Source organism: Xiphophorus hellerii, chromosome 2 (assembly GCF_003331165.1).
Source record: "Xiphophorus hellerii strain 12219 chromosome 2, Xiphophorus_hellerii-4.1, whole genome shotgun sequence".
Classification (NCBI taxonomy): Eukaryota; Metazoa; Chordata; class Actinopteri; order Cyprinodontiformes; family Poeciliidae; genus Xiphophorus; species Xiphophorus hellerii.
In genome coordinates, this window is record NC_045673.1 from 33,002,707 (window position 1) to 33,014,931 (window position 12,225).

At 27.5% G+C, this 12,225-nt stretch overlaps 1 long non-coding RNA gene across 1 annotated transcript; it reads right to left on the reverse strand.

Moving 5' to 3' along the window:
* Positions 1-853: 853 nt before the first annotated feature.
* LOC116709948 (uncharacterized) lies at positions 854-1,438 on the reverse strand. The gene is made up of 2 exons (XR_004337005.1): positions 1,117-1,438; positions 854-1,033 (listed from the first exon to the last, which is right to left on the reverse strand). It is a non-coding gene; the product is annotated as an uncharacterized LOC116709948 (long non-coding RNA).
* Positions 1,439-12,225: the final 10,787 nt, after the last annotated feature.

The window sequence follows — 12,225 nt, forward strand, 5'->3', positions numbered from 1 at the left end:
TTTTTTATGCAGCTGATTGTGTACACATATAATAAATAAACTTGTCTTGTACATTCTGCGTCTTCTTCTCACACTTTTTGCCTGAGAGGAGAGTCTCTCCCTCAACCTAGGTACCCTTAGTTTAAACTTTAAGGTTTAAAGAGCTGTTGCTCTTTTTGCTTCAGCTATTAAATATTCCTTTTCTTTCCTTCTTTCTGTGCAACCATGAAAGCTGTGATCCCACCCGGCCCGGCTCAGTTGTTACCTGGTACCAGGAGGAGTTGGTTCTGATGCACCATACATCTGAAATAAAGTTGCTTGTCGCAGCCTTTCGTTCCAAAAAAGCAAAAAATAAAAACTCCAATAAAGGCTGTGGGTGGTAACAGGCGGTTTGGGATTTGTACGCACTTTGACTCGATTCATTTATTGCAAAAGTAGAAATAAAGGTCTTGTAACTTAGTTGAAATGAAAAATAATCTCAATTTAATGTTTGAAGGTGTAAACAAGTGTTCAAAAAAAAAAAATCATTCTACCAAACCTCCCGTCCACACCAGACATCCACCAAACAATCCACCCAGCACCCGGTGTGTTCTTAATTAATTACTTAAATTGGTGGGAGGGTCTAACAATTAACAACGTAAATTAAACAATTCCAAATATAAAAATTAATGACAAATTTTGATTCTAAATTAACTTAAATATATTCCAACTACCCAAAGAACAAAACAAAATTGGTAGAAATGATAAACTACAAAACCTTAGCATAAATGGCCACGACAGTTGCTCCTAAAGTCATCAGTTGGACCTGTCTGGTTCTTCATCTGGTCTCTGTCATGTTGTTTTGAACTCTCCGAACCCACATGCAAAGACTCTCTCAGGAGATCAGATTAAAGATTTATTTACAAAAGACAATTGGTGTGTAATGCAGGAGCGTCTGATCAGGAGCGGACCGGTGTGATCGAACAGCTGGTAGGTGGGCGTAACTCGTCAGGGAGCTCGGCGGATGGAACTGCAAATCCCGTACTTCGCATGGAGTGTCCAGACAACAGGGAGCCTAGGAATCACAGAAAGGTACAGGACAGGTAAGCGTGCGAAACAGACTGGATATCTTTCTAGAGATCTCAGGACCAGATGTACCACAAAGGCGACAACACTCTGGCGACGAAGTGCCGGGAACCCGCTCCTAATATGCTCCCGCTGATGATCCACAGGTGTGCCGAAACACACCTGTGGAGAGGGTGTGTGAATACGCGGGCGAGCTCTCGAACGCCACCTAGAAGGAAACCAGAGGAACTGCTGAAGCTGCAGATCCTGACAGTCTCTGGTTGTTCAAGCACGATGAAGAAGTTCCAATAGGTTCCAAATCTCATTATTTCTCAAGCAAATGATGCTGAGGGGTGCTGGTCAGGTCCTGAAACTGTTAAACGGACCTGGGTGGAGCACAGAATGGAAAATTGGTGAAGTACAAAAAGAAGTGCTCATTTGACCAAACTTGATTCGTATTCTCCCTCCAACCCTCTGCAGGTCCCCGCCATGTTTGGTGGTCCTAGCCCATTCCTTTCATGTAGCTGCCATAGACTCCCGTTCATTTTTCGACCTAGTCAAAGTCTGGCTAGGAACGTCTTATCGCGCTGGGACTTAACCCTAACTTCAGTGGCCTCTTACCTCAACCAGGTTTCACTACATTTTGATTTGCTTTTTTAGCTCAATCTTTTAAATAAATCAGCTGAGCTTTAAAACCTCGTCTGAGTTTCTGTTGAATGAAGGAGTTTTGCCTCAATGCTGCTCGGCTCACCAGGAATTGGCCTTAAAAGTAAATATGTTTAAACAGATTTTCTCTCCTTTTACTTTTTAAGGAGTAAAAAGGAACAGATGAACTCATGTTCATTCATGTTTATTGGAATAAACATGAGTTCATTCCAATAAACTCATGTTATTGGAATGAACTCAGCTCAGCTTTAAAAAGTCATCTCAGTGATAACTGTTGGATGATGGAGTTTTATCTTAATGCTTCTCTGAAGGGGCTTGAATTTGGTTTTAAAAGTCTGATATTTTAACCAAGTTTTATTTTGTTTTATTTGTCTTCAAACTCTGTTTTGAAGACAGAAATCACAGCTCAGCTTCTGATTTCATTGTTGAGCTCCTGCTAGGTGCCAGAAATGTGTATTATCACGGTTCTGAACATCAGAAATGGACTTTAAAAAACCCAGAATGCATTGCATGGTGGGGCTTCATATTTTAGCTTCTAGTTCAGCTGTTTTTGCTGCAACCCCTAACAAACCATATACTGTTTTCATCAAAATGAACTCCTCTATCAAACTAGATGACTTAGAATGAATTTGGAAACTTGTAGAAAATCAGCACCATGAGTCAGAATAGGGTGTTTATTGTTGAACTGTTGCCTGCTGCGAGCTTGAAAAAGAAAAACCACCTGCTGGCTGCTTTGGGTAAGTACCCTTACCTATTAATGTGGTCATGGAGTTACAACGGAGCATTCTAGAGGTCTTGCGGTGTATGATGGCACTAGAATGGCTCTTTGGTTTCGTTTCAGGGATGATGGTTTGAACCCCAGCAAGTGTCTAGAGATCTGGAAAGCAGCAGCTGGTCCAGGTTCTTCTTCCTTGGGACAATGGCTGGGTGATGATGACTTGGTATGACTGCTAATGCTCATCCTCCTGGTTAGCGTTATGACACGGGGAGCCATACCAATCTGGTGCGCAGTTCATTTTGGCTAGCTTGATAAAGGTGAGTCGGTGCCCCACCAAGCAGACTCCCAGTACTCTACACAAACCAGACCAGCAGAGAATCAATCAATGCAGAGCATGCTGCATGTTAACCTTGCAGTGTTAACGGATAGCACGTGGGAAAGGTGACTCGGGAGTCTTGAATGCAGTCCAATCTTCTATAGCCTCACAAGCCCATGTGAGGCCCAAGACCATTTTGGCAGCTTCCATGCAGAAAAGCATGATGCTCTTCTTTGTGTGTCACACATTGGTCTTTGCAGTACAACAGCCAGCTATTGGCTATAGCAAGATCCTTAATTAGTACCCTCAATTTCCATTTTTTGCCACTTGTGTGGTAGCAACTCATAAGGTCAATTACACCCATCTTGGAGTTGTATATATGGACAATACTGGGTTGTGAGATGGTCACTTATTTCAGTTTGACGTCTTTGTGAGGTGTCTTCTTGCAGGGTTAGGTAATTATGCAAGTAGTGGCATGCTAACCCTGTGCCACTACCTTTTTTTTTTTTTTTTTTTTTTACCAGAATACTGTTTGGATCAGATGCTTCCATGGGAACTTTGGCTTCTGCAATCACCCATTTTGGCTGTCCCCTGTAATGTTTTCTAGTCTACAACTAACATGTGGCAGTAAAATGACCTCATGTGGATGCCGGGTGATAGGAGGTTACGTTCCACATATATTTGTACATGGCCCCTTAAGTTACAGTTCTAAAATGTGAGCTCATGGTGGTGAGAAAATTGGAGTATAGGTTCATACAACTTTTCTTAAAGTGAATATCTTGTAGTTTTAACAAGTGTGCACATTTAAACCCTTCAATGCTGAAAAATATAAATGTACTTTACTATTTTTTAAGGAATAGTACTGCTGTGCAAAACCTAACTTTAAGGTTTAAACTTTAAGGTTTAAACTTTAAGGTTTAAACTTTAAGGTTTAAACTTTAAGGTTTAAACTTTAAGGTTTAAACTTTAAGGTTTAAACTTTAAGGTTTAAACTTTAAGGTTTAAACTTTAAGGTTTAAACTTTAAGGTTTAAACTTTAAGGTTTAAACTTTAAGGTTTAAACTTTAAGGTTTAAACTTTAAGGTTTAAACTTTAAGGTTTAAACTTTAAGGTTTAAACTTTAAGGTTTAAACTTTAAGGTTTAAACTTTAAGGTTTAAACTTTAAGGTTTAAACTTTAAGGTTTAAACTTTAAGGTTTAAACTTTAAGGTTTAAACTTTAAGGTTTAAACTTTAAGGTTTAAACTTTAAGGTTTAAACTTTAAGGTTTAAACTTTAAGGTTTAAACTTTAAGGTTTAAACTTTAAGGTTTAAACTTTAAGGTTTAAACTTTAAGGTTTAAACTTTAAGGTTTAAACTTTAAGGTTTAAACTTTAAGGTTTAAACTTTAAGGTTTAAACTTTAAGGTTTAAACTTTAAGGTTTAAACTTTAAGGTTTAAACTTTAAGGTTTAAACTTTAAGGTTTAAACTTTAAGGTTTAAACTTTAAGGTTTAAACTTTAAGGTTTAAACTTTAAGGTTTAAACTTTAAGGTTTAAACTTTAAGGTTTAAACTTTAAGGTTTAAACTTTAAGGTTTAAACTTTAAGGTTTAAACTTTAAGGTTTAAACTTTAAGGTTTAAACTTTAAGGTTTAAACTTTAAGGTTTAAACTTTAAGGTTTAAACTTTAAGGTTTAAACTTTAAGGTTTAAACTTTAAGGTTTAAACTTTAAGGTTTAAACTTTAAGGTTTAAACTTTAAGGTTTAAACTTTAAGGTTTAAACTTTAAGGTTTAAACTTTAAGGTTTAAACTTTAAGGTTTAAACTTTAAGGTTTAAACTTTAAGGTTTAAACTTTAAGGTTTAAACTTTAAGGTTTAAACTTTAAGGTTTAAACTTTAAGGTTTAAACTTTAAGGTTTAAACTTTAAGGTTTAAACTTTAAGGTTTAAACTTTAAGGTTTAAACTTTAAGGTTTAAACTTTAAGGTTTAAACTTTAAGGTTTAAACTTTAAGGTTTAAACTTTAAGGTTTAAACTTTAAGGTTTAAACTTTAAGGTTTAAACTTTAAGGTTTAAACTTTAAGGTTTAAACTTTAAGGTTTAAACTTTAAGGTTTAAACTTTAAGGTTTAAACTTTAAGGTTTAAACTTTAAGGTTTAAACTTTAAGGTTTAAACTTTAAGGTTTAAACTTTAAGGTTTAAACTTTAAGGTTTAAACTTTAAGGTTTAAACTTTAAGGTTTAAACTTTAAGGTTTAAACTTTAAGGTTTAAACTTTAAGGTTTAAACTTTAAGGTTTAAACTTTAAGGTAACTTTAAGGTTTAAACTTTAAGGTTTAAACTTTAAGGTTTAAACTTTAAGGTTTAAACTTTAAGGTTTAAACTTTAAGGTTTAAACTTTAAGGTTTAAACTTTAAGGTTTAAACTTTAAGGTTTAAACTTTAAGGTTTAAACTTTAAGGTTTAAACTTTAAGGTTTAAACTTTAAGGTTTAAACTTTAAGGTTTAAACTTTAAGGTTTAAACTTTAAGGTTTAAACTTTAAGGTTTAAACTTTAAGGTTTAAACTTTAAGGTTTAAACTTTAAGGTTTAAACTTTAAGGTTTAAACTTTAAGGTTTAAACTTTAAGGTTTAAACTTTAAGGTTTAAACTTAAGGTTTAAACTTTAAGGTTTAAACTTTAAGGTTTAAACTTTAAGGTTTAAACTTTAAGGTTTAAACTTTAAGGTTTAAACTTTAAGGTTTAAACTTTAAGGTTTAAACTTTAAGGTTTAAACTTTAAGGTTTAAACTTTAAGGTTTAAACTTTAAGGTTTAAACTTTAAGGTTTAAACTTTAAGGTTTAAACTTTAAGGTTTAAACTTTAAGGTTTAAACTTTAAGGTTTAAACTTTAAGGTTTAAACTTTAAGGTTTAAACTTTAAGGTTTAAACTTTAAGGTTTAAACTTTAAGGTTTAAACTTTAAGGTTTAAACTTTAAGGTTTAAACTTTAAGGTTTAAACTTTAAGGTTTAAACTTTAAGGTTTAAACTTTAAGGTTTAAACTTTAAGGTTTAAACTTTAAGGTTTAAACTTTAAGGTTTAAACTTTAAGGTTTAAACTTTAAGGTTTAAACTTTAAGGTTTAAACTTTAAGGTTAAACTTTAAGGTTTAAACTTTAAGGTTTAAACTTTAAGGTTTAAACTTTAAGGTTTAAACTTTAAGGTTTAAACTTTAAGGTTTAAACTTTAAGGTTTAAACTTTAAGGTTTAAACTTTAAGGTTTAAACTTTAAGGTTTAAACTTTAAGGTTTAAACTTTAAGGTTTAAACTTTAAGGTTTAAACTTTAAGGTTTAAACTTTAAGGTTTAAACTTTAAGGTTTAAACTTTAAGGTTTAAACTTAAGGTTTAAACTTTAAGGTTTAAACTTTAAGGTTTAAACTTTAAGGTTTAAACTTTAAGGTTTAAACTTTAAGGTTTAAACTTTAAGGTTTAAACTTTAAGGTTAAACTTTAAGGTTTAAACTTTAAGGTTTAAACTTTAAGGTTTAAACTTTAAGGTTTAAACTTTAAGGTTTAAAACTTTAAGGTTTAAACTTTAAGGTTTAAACTTTAAGGTTTAAACTTTAAGGTTTAAACTTTAAGGTTTAAACTTTAAGGTTTAAACTTTAAGGTTTAAACTTTAAGGTTTAAACTTTAAGGTTTAAACTTTAAGGTTTAAACTTTAAGGTTTAAACTTTAAGGTTTAAACTTTAAGGTTTAAACTTTAAGGTTTAAACTTAAGGTTTAAACTTTAAGGTTTAACTTTAAGGTTTAAACTTTAAGGTTTAAACTTTAAGGTTTAAACTTTAAGGTTTAAACGTTAAGGTTTAAACTTTAAGGTTTAAACTTTAAGGTTTAAACTTTAAGGTTTAAACTTTAAGGTTTAAACTTTAAGGTTTAAACTTTAAGGTTTAAACTTTAAGGTTTAAACTTTAAGGTTTAAACTTTAAGGTTTAAACTTTAAGGTTTAAACTTTAAGGTTTAAACTTTAAGGTTTAAACTTTAAGGTTTAAACTTTAAGGTTTAAACTTTAAGGTTTAAACTTTAAGGTTTAAACTTTAAGGTTTAAACTTTAAGAGGTTTAAACTTTAAGGTTTAAACTTTAAGGTTTAAACTTTAAGGTTTAAACTTTAAGGTTTAAACTTAAGGTTAAACTTTAAGGTTTAAACTTTAAGGTTTAAACTTTAAGGTTTAAACTTTAAGTTTAAACTTTAAGGTTTAAACTTTAAAGGTTTAAACTTTAAGGTTTAAACTTTAAGGTTAAACTTTAAGTTAAACTTTAAGGTTTAAACTTTAAGGTTTAAACTTTAAGGTTTAAACTTTAAGGTTTAAACTTTAAGGTTTAAACTTTAAGGTTTAAACTTTAAGGTTTAAACTTTAAAGTTTAAACTTTAAGGTTTAAACTTTAAGGTTTAAACTTTAAGGTTTAAACTTTAAGGTTTAAACTTTAAGGTTTAAACTTTAAGGTTTAAACTTTAAGGTTTAAACTTTAAGGTTTAAACTTTAAGGTTTAAACTTTAAGGTTTAAACTTTAAGGTTTAAACTTTAAGGTTTAAACTTAAGGTTTAAACTTTAAGGTTTAAACTTTAAGGTTTAAACTTTAAGGTTTAAACTTTAAGGTTTAAACTGTAAGGTTTAAACTTTAAGGTTTAAACCTTTAAGGTTTAAACTTTAAGGTTTAAACTTTAAGGTTTAAACTTTAAGGTTTAAACTTTAAGGTTTAAACTTTAAGGTTTAAACTTTAAGGTTTAAACTTTAAGGTTTAAACTTTAAGGTTTAACTTTAAGGTTTAAACTTTAAGGTTTAAACTTAAGGTTTAAACTTTAAGGTTTAAACTTTAAGGTTAACTTAAGGTTAACTTTAAGGTTTAAACTTTAAGGTTTAAACTTTAAGGTTTAAACTTTAAGGTTTAAACTTTAAGGTTTAAACTTTAAGGTTACTTAAGGTTTTTAAACTTTAAGGTTTAAACTTTAAGGTTTAAACTTTAAGGTTTAAACTTTAAGGTTTAAACTTTAAGGTTAAACTTTAAGGTTTAAACTTTAAGGTTTAAACTTTAAGGTTTAAAACTTTAAGGTTTAAACTTTAAGGTTTAAACTTTAAGGTTAAACTTTAAGGTTTAAACTTTAGGTTTAAACTTTAAAGGTTTAACTTATTTACTTAAGGTTTAAACTTTAAGGTTTAAACTTTAAGGTTTAAACTTAAGGTTTAAACTAAGGTTTAAACTTTAAGGTTTAAACTTTAAGGTTTAAACTTTAAGGTTTAAACTTTAAGGTTTAAACTTTAAGGTTTAAACTTTAAGGTTTTAAACTTTAAGGTTTAAACTTTAAGGTTAACTTAAGGTTTAAACTTAAGGTTTAAACTTTAAGGTTTAAACTTTAAGGTTTAAACTTTAAGGTTTAAACTTTAAGGTTTAAACTTTAAGGTTTAAACTTTAAGGTTTAAACTTTAAGGTTTTAAACTTTAAGGTTTAAACTTTAAGGTTTAAACTTTAAGGTTAAACTTTAAGGTTTAAACTTTAAGGTTTAACTTTAAGGTTTAAACTTTAAGGTTAAACTTAGGTTTAAACTTTAAGGTTTAAACTTTAAGGTTTAAACTTTAAGGGTTTAAACTTAAGGTTTAAACTTTAAGTTAAGGTTTTAAACTTTAAGGTTAAACTTTAAGGTTTAAACTTTAAGGTTTAAACTTTAAGGTTTAAACTTTAAGGTTTAAACTTTAAGGTTTAAACTTTAAGGTTTAAACTTTAAGGTTTAAACTTTAAGGTTTAAACTTTAAGGTTTAAACTTTAAGGTTTAAACTTTAAGGTTTAAACTTTAAGGTTTAAACTTTAAGGTTTAAACTTTAAGGTTAAACTTTAAGGTTTAAACTTTAAGGTTTAAACTTTAAGGTTTAAACTTTAAGGTTTAAACTTTAAGGTTTAAACTTAAGGTTTAAACTTTAAGGTTTAAACTTTAAGGTTTAAACTTGAAGGTTTAAACTTAGGTTTAAACTTTAAGGTTTAAACTGTAAGGTTTAAACTTTAAGGTTTAAACTTTAAGGTTTAAACTTAAGGTTTAAAACTTTAAGGTTTAAACTTTAAGGTTTAAACTTAAGGTTTAAACTTTAAGGTTTAAACTTTAAGGTTTAAACTTTAAGGTTTAAACTTTAAGGTTTAAACTTTAAGGTTTAAACTTTAAGGTTTAAACTTTAAGGTTTAAACTTTAAGGTTTAAACTTTAAGGTTTAAACTTTAAGGTTTAAACTTTAAGGTTTAAACTTAAGGTTTAAACTTTAAGGTTTAAACTTTAAGGTTTAAAACTTTAAGGTTTAAACTTTAAGGTTAAACTTTAAGGTTTAAACTTTAAGGTTTAAAACTTTAAGGTTTAAACTTTAAGGTTTAAACTTTAAGGTTTAAACTTTAAGGTTTAAACTTTAAGGTTTAAACTTAAGGTTAAACTTTAAGTGTTAAACTTTAAGTTAAACTTTAAGGTTTAAACTTAAGGTTTAAACTTTAAGGTTAAACTTAAGGTTTAAACTTTAAGGTTTAAACTTTAAGGTTTAAACTTAAGGTTTAAACTTTAAGGTTTAAACTTTAAGGTTTAAACTTTAAGGTTTAAACTTTAAGGTTTAAACTTTAAGGTTTAAACTTTAAGGTTTAAACTTTAAGGTTTAAACTTTAAGGTTTAAACGTTAAGGTTAAACTTAAGGTTTAAACTTTAAGGTTTAAACTTTAAGTTAAACTTTAAGGTTTAAACTTTAAGGTTTTAAACTTTAAGGTTTAAACTTTAAGGTTTAAACTTTAAGGTTTTAAACTTAAGGTTTAAACTTTAAGGTTAAACTTTAAGGCTAAATAAGGTTAAACTTTAAGGTTTAAACTTTAAGGTTTAAACTTTAAGGTTTAAACTTTAAGGTTTAAACTTTAAGGTTTAAACTTTAAGGTTTTAAACTTTAAGGTTAAACTTTAAGGTTTAACTTTAAGGTTTAAACTTTAAGGTTTAAACTTTAAGGTTTAAACTTTAAGGTTTAAACTTTAAGGTTTAAACTTTAAGGTTTAAACTTTAAGGTTTAAACTTTAAGGTTTAAACTTTAAGGTTTAAACTTTAAGGTTTAAACTTTAAGGTTTAAACTTTAAGGTTTAAACTTTAAGGTTTAAACTTTAAGGTTTAAACTTTAAGGTTTAAACTTTAAGGTTTAAACTTTAAGGTTTAAACTTTAAGGTTTAAACTTTAAGGTTTAAACTTTAAGGTTTAAACTTTAAGGTTTAAACTTTAAGGTTTAAACTTTAAGGTTTAAACTTTAAGGTTTAAACTTTAAGGTTTAAACTTTAAGGTTTAAACTTTAAGGTTTAAACTTTAAGGTTTAAACTTTAAGGTTTAAACTTTAAGGTTTAAACTTTAAGGTTTAAACTTTAAGGTTTAAACTTTAAGGTTTAAACTTTAAGGTTTAAACTTTAAGGTTTAAACTTTAAGGTTTAAACTTTAAGGTTTAAACTTTAAGGTTTAAACTTTAAGGTTTAAACTTTAAGGTTTAAACTTTAAGGTTTAAACTTTAAGGTTTAAACTTTAAGGTTTAAACTTTAAGGTTTAAACTTTAAGGTTTAAACTTTAAGGTTTAAACTTTAAGGTTTAAACTTTAAGGTTTAAACTTTAAGGTTTAAACTTTAAGGTTTAAACTTTAAGGTTTAAACTTTAAGGTTTAAACTTTAAGGTTTAAACTTTAAGGTTTAAACTTTAAGGTTTAAACTTTAAGGTTTAAACTTTAAGGTTTAAACTTTAAGGTTTAAACTTTAAGGTTTAAACTTTAAGGTTTAAACTTTAAGGTTTAAACTTTAAGGTTTAAACTTTAAGGTTTAAACTTTAAGGTTTAAACTTTAAGGTTTAAACTTTAAGGTTTAAACTTTAAGGTTTAAACTTTAAGGTTTAAACTTTAAGGTTTAAACTTTAAGGTTTAAACTTTAAGGTTTAAACTTTAAGGTTTAAACTTTAAGGTTTAAACTTTAAGGTTTAAACTTTAAGGTTTAAACTTTAAGGTTTAAACTTTAAGGTTTAAACTTTAAGGTTTAAACTTTAAGGTTTAAACTTTAAGGTTTAAACTTTAAGGTTTAAACTTTAAGGTTTAAACTTTAAGGTTTAAACTTTAAGGTTTAAACTTTAAGGTTTAAACTTTAAGGTTTAAACTTTAAGGTTTAAACTTTAAGGTTTAAACTTTAAGGTTTAAACTTTAAGGTTTAAACTTTAAGGTTTAAACTTTAAGGTTTAAACTTTAAGGTTTAAACTTTAAGGTTTAAACTTTAAGGTTTAAACTTTAAGGTTTAAACTTTAAGGTTTAAACTTTAAGGTTTAAACTTTAAGGTTTAAACTTTAAGGTTTAAACTTTAAGGTTTAAACTTTAAGGTTTAAACTTTAAGGTTTAAACTTTAAGGTTTAAACTTTAAGGTTTAAACTTTAAGGTTTAAACTTTAAGGTTTAAACTTTAAGGTTTAAACTTTAAGGTTTAAACTTTAAGGTTTAAACTTTAAGGTTTAAACTTTAAGGTTTAAACTTTAAGGTTTAAACTTTAAGGTTTAAACTTTAAGGTTTAAACTTTAAGGTTTAAACTTTAAGGTTTAAACTTTAAGGTTTAAACTTTAAGGTTTAAACTTAAGGTTTAAACTTTAAGGTTTAAACTTTAAGGTTTAAACTTTAAGGTTTAAACTTTAAGGTTTAAACTTTAAGGTTTAAACTTTAAGGTTTAAACTTTAAGGTTTAAACTTTAAGGTTTAAACTTTAAGGTTTAAACTTTAAGGTTTAAACTTTAAGGTTTAAACTTTAAGGTTTAAACTTTAAGGTTTAAACTTTAAGGTTTAAACTTTAAGGTTTAAACTTTAAGGTTTAAACTTTAAGGTTTAAACTTTAAGGTTTAAACTTTAAGGTTTAAACTTTAAGGTTTAAACTTTAAGGTTTAAACTTTAAGGTTTAAACTTTAAGGTTTAAACTTTAAGGTTTAAACTTTAAGGTTTAAACTTTAAGGTTTAAACTTTAAGGTTTAAACTTTAAGGTTTAAACTTTAAGGTTTAAACTTTAAGGTTTAAACTTTAAGGTTTAAACTTTAAGGTTTAAACTTTAAGGTTTAAACTTTAAGGTTTAAACTTTAAGGTTTAAACTTTAAGGTTTAAACTTTAAGGTTTAAACTTTAAGGTTTAAACTTTAAGGTTTAAACTTTAAGGTTTAAACTTTAAGGTTTAAACTTTAAGGTTTAAACTTTAAGGTTTAAACTTTAAGGTTTAAACTTTAAGGTTTAAACTTTAAGGTTTAAACTTTAAGGTTTAAACTTTAAGGTTTAAACTTTAAGGTTTAAACTTTAAGGTTTAAACTTTAAGGTTTAAACTTTAAGGTTTAAACTTTAAGGTTTAAACTTTAAGGTTTAAACTTTAAGGTTTAAACTTTAAGGTTTAAACTTTAAGGTTTAAACTTTAAGGTTTAAACTTTAAGGTTTAAACTTTAAGGTTTAAACTTTAAGGTTTAAACTTTAAGGTTTAAACTTTAAGGTTTAAA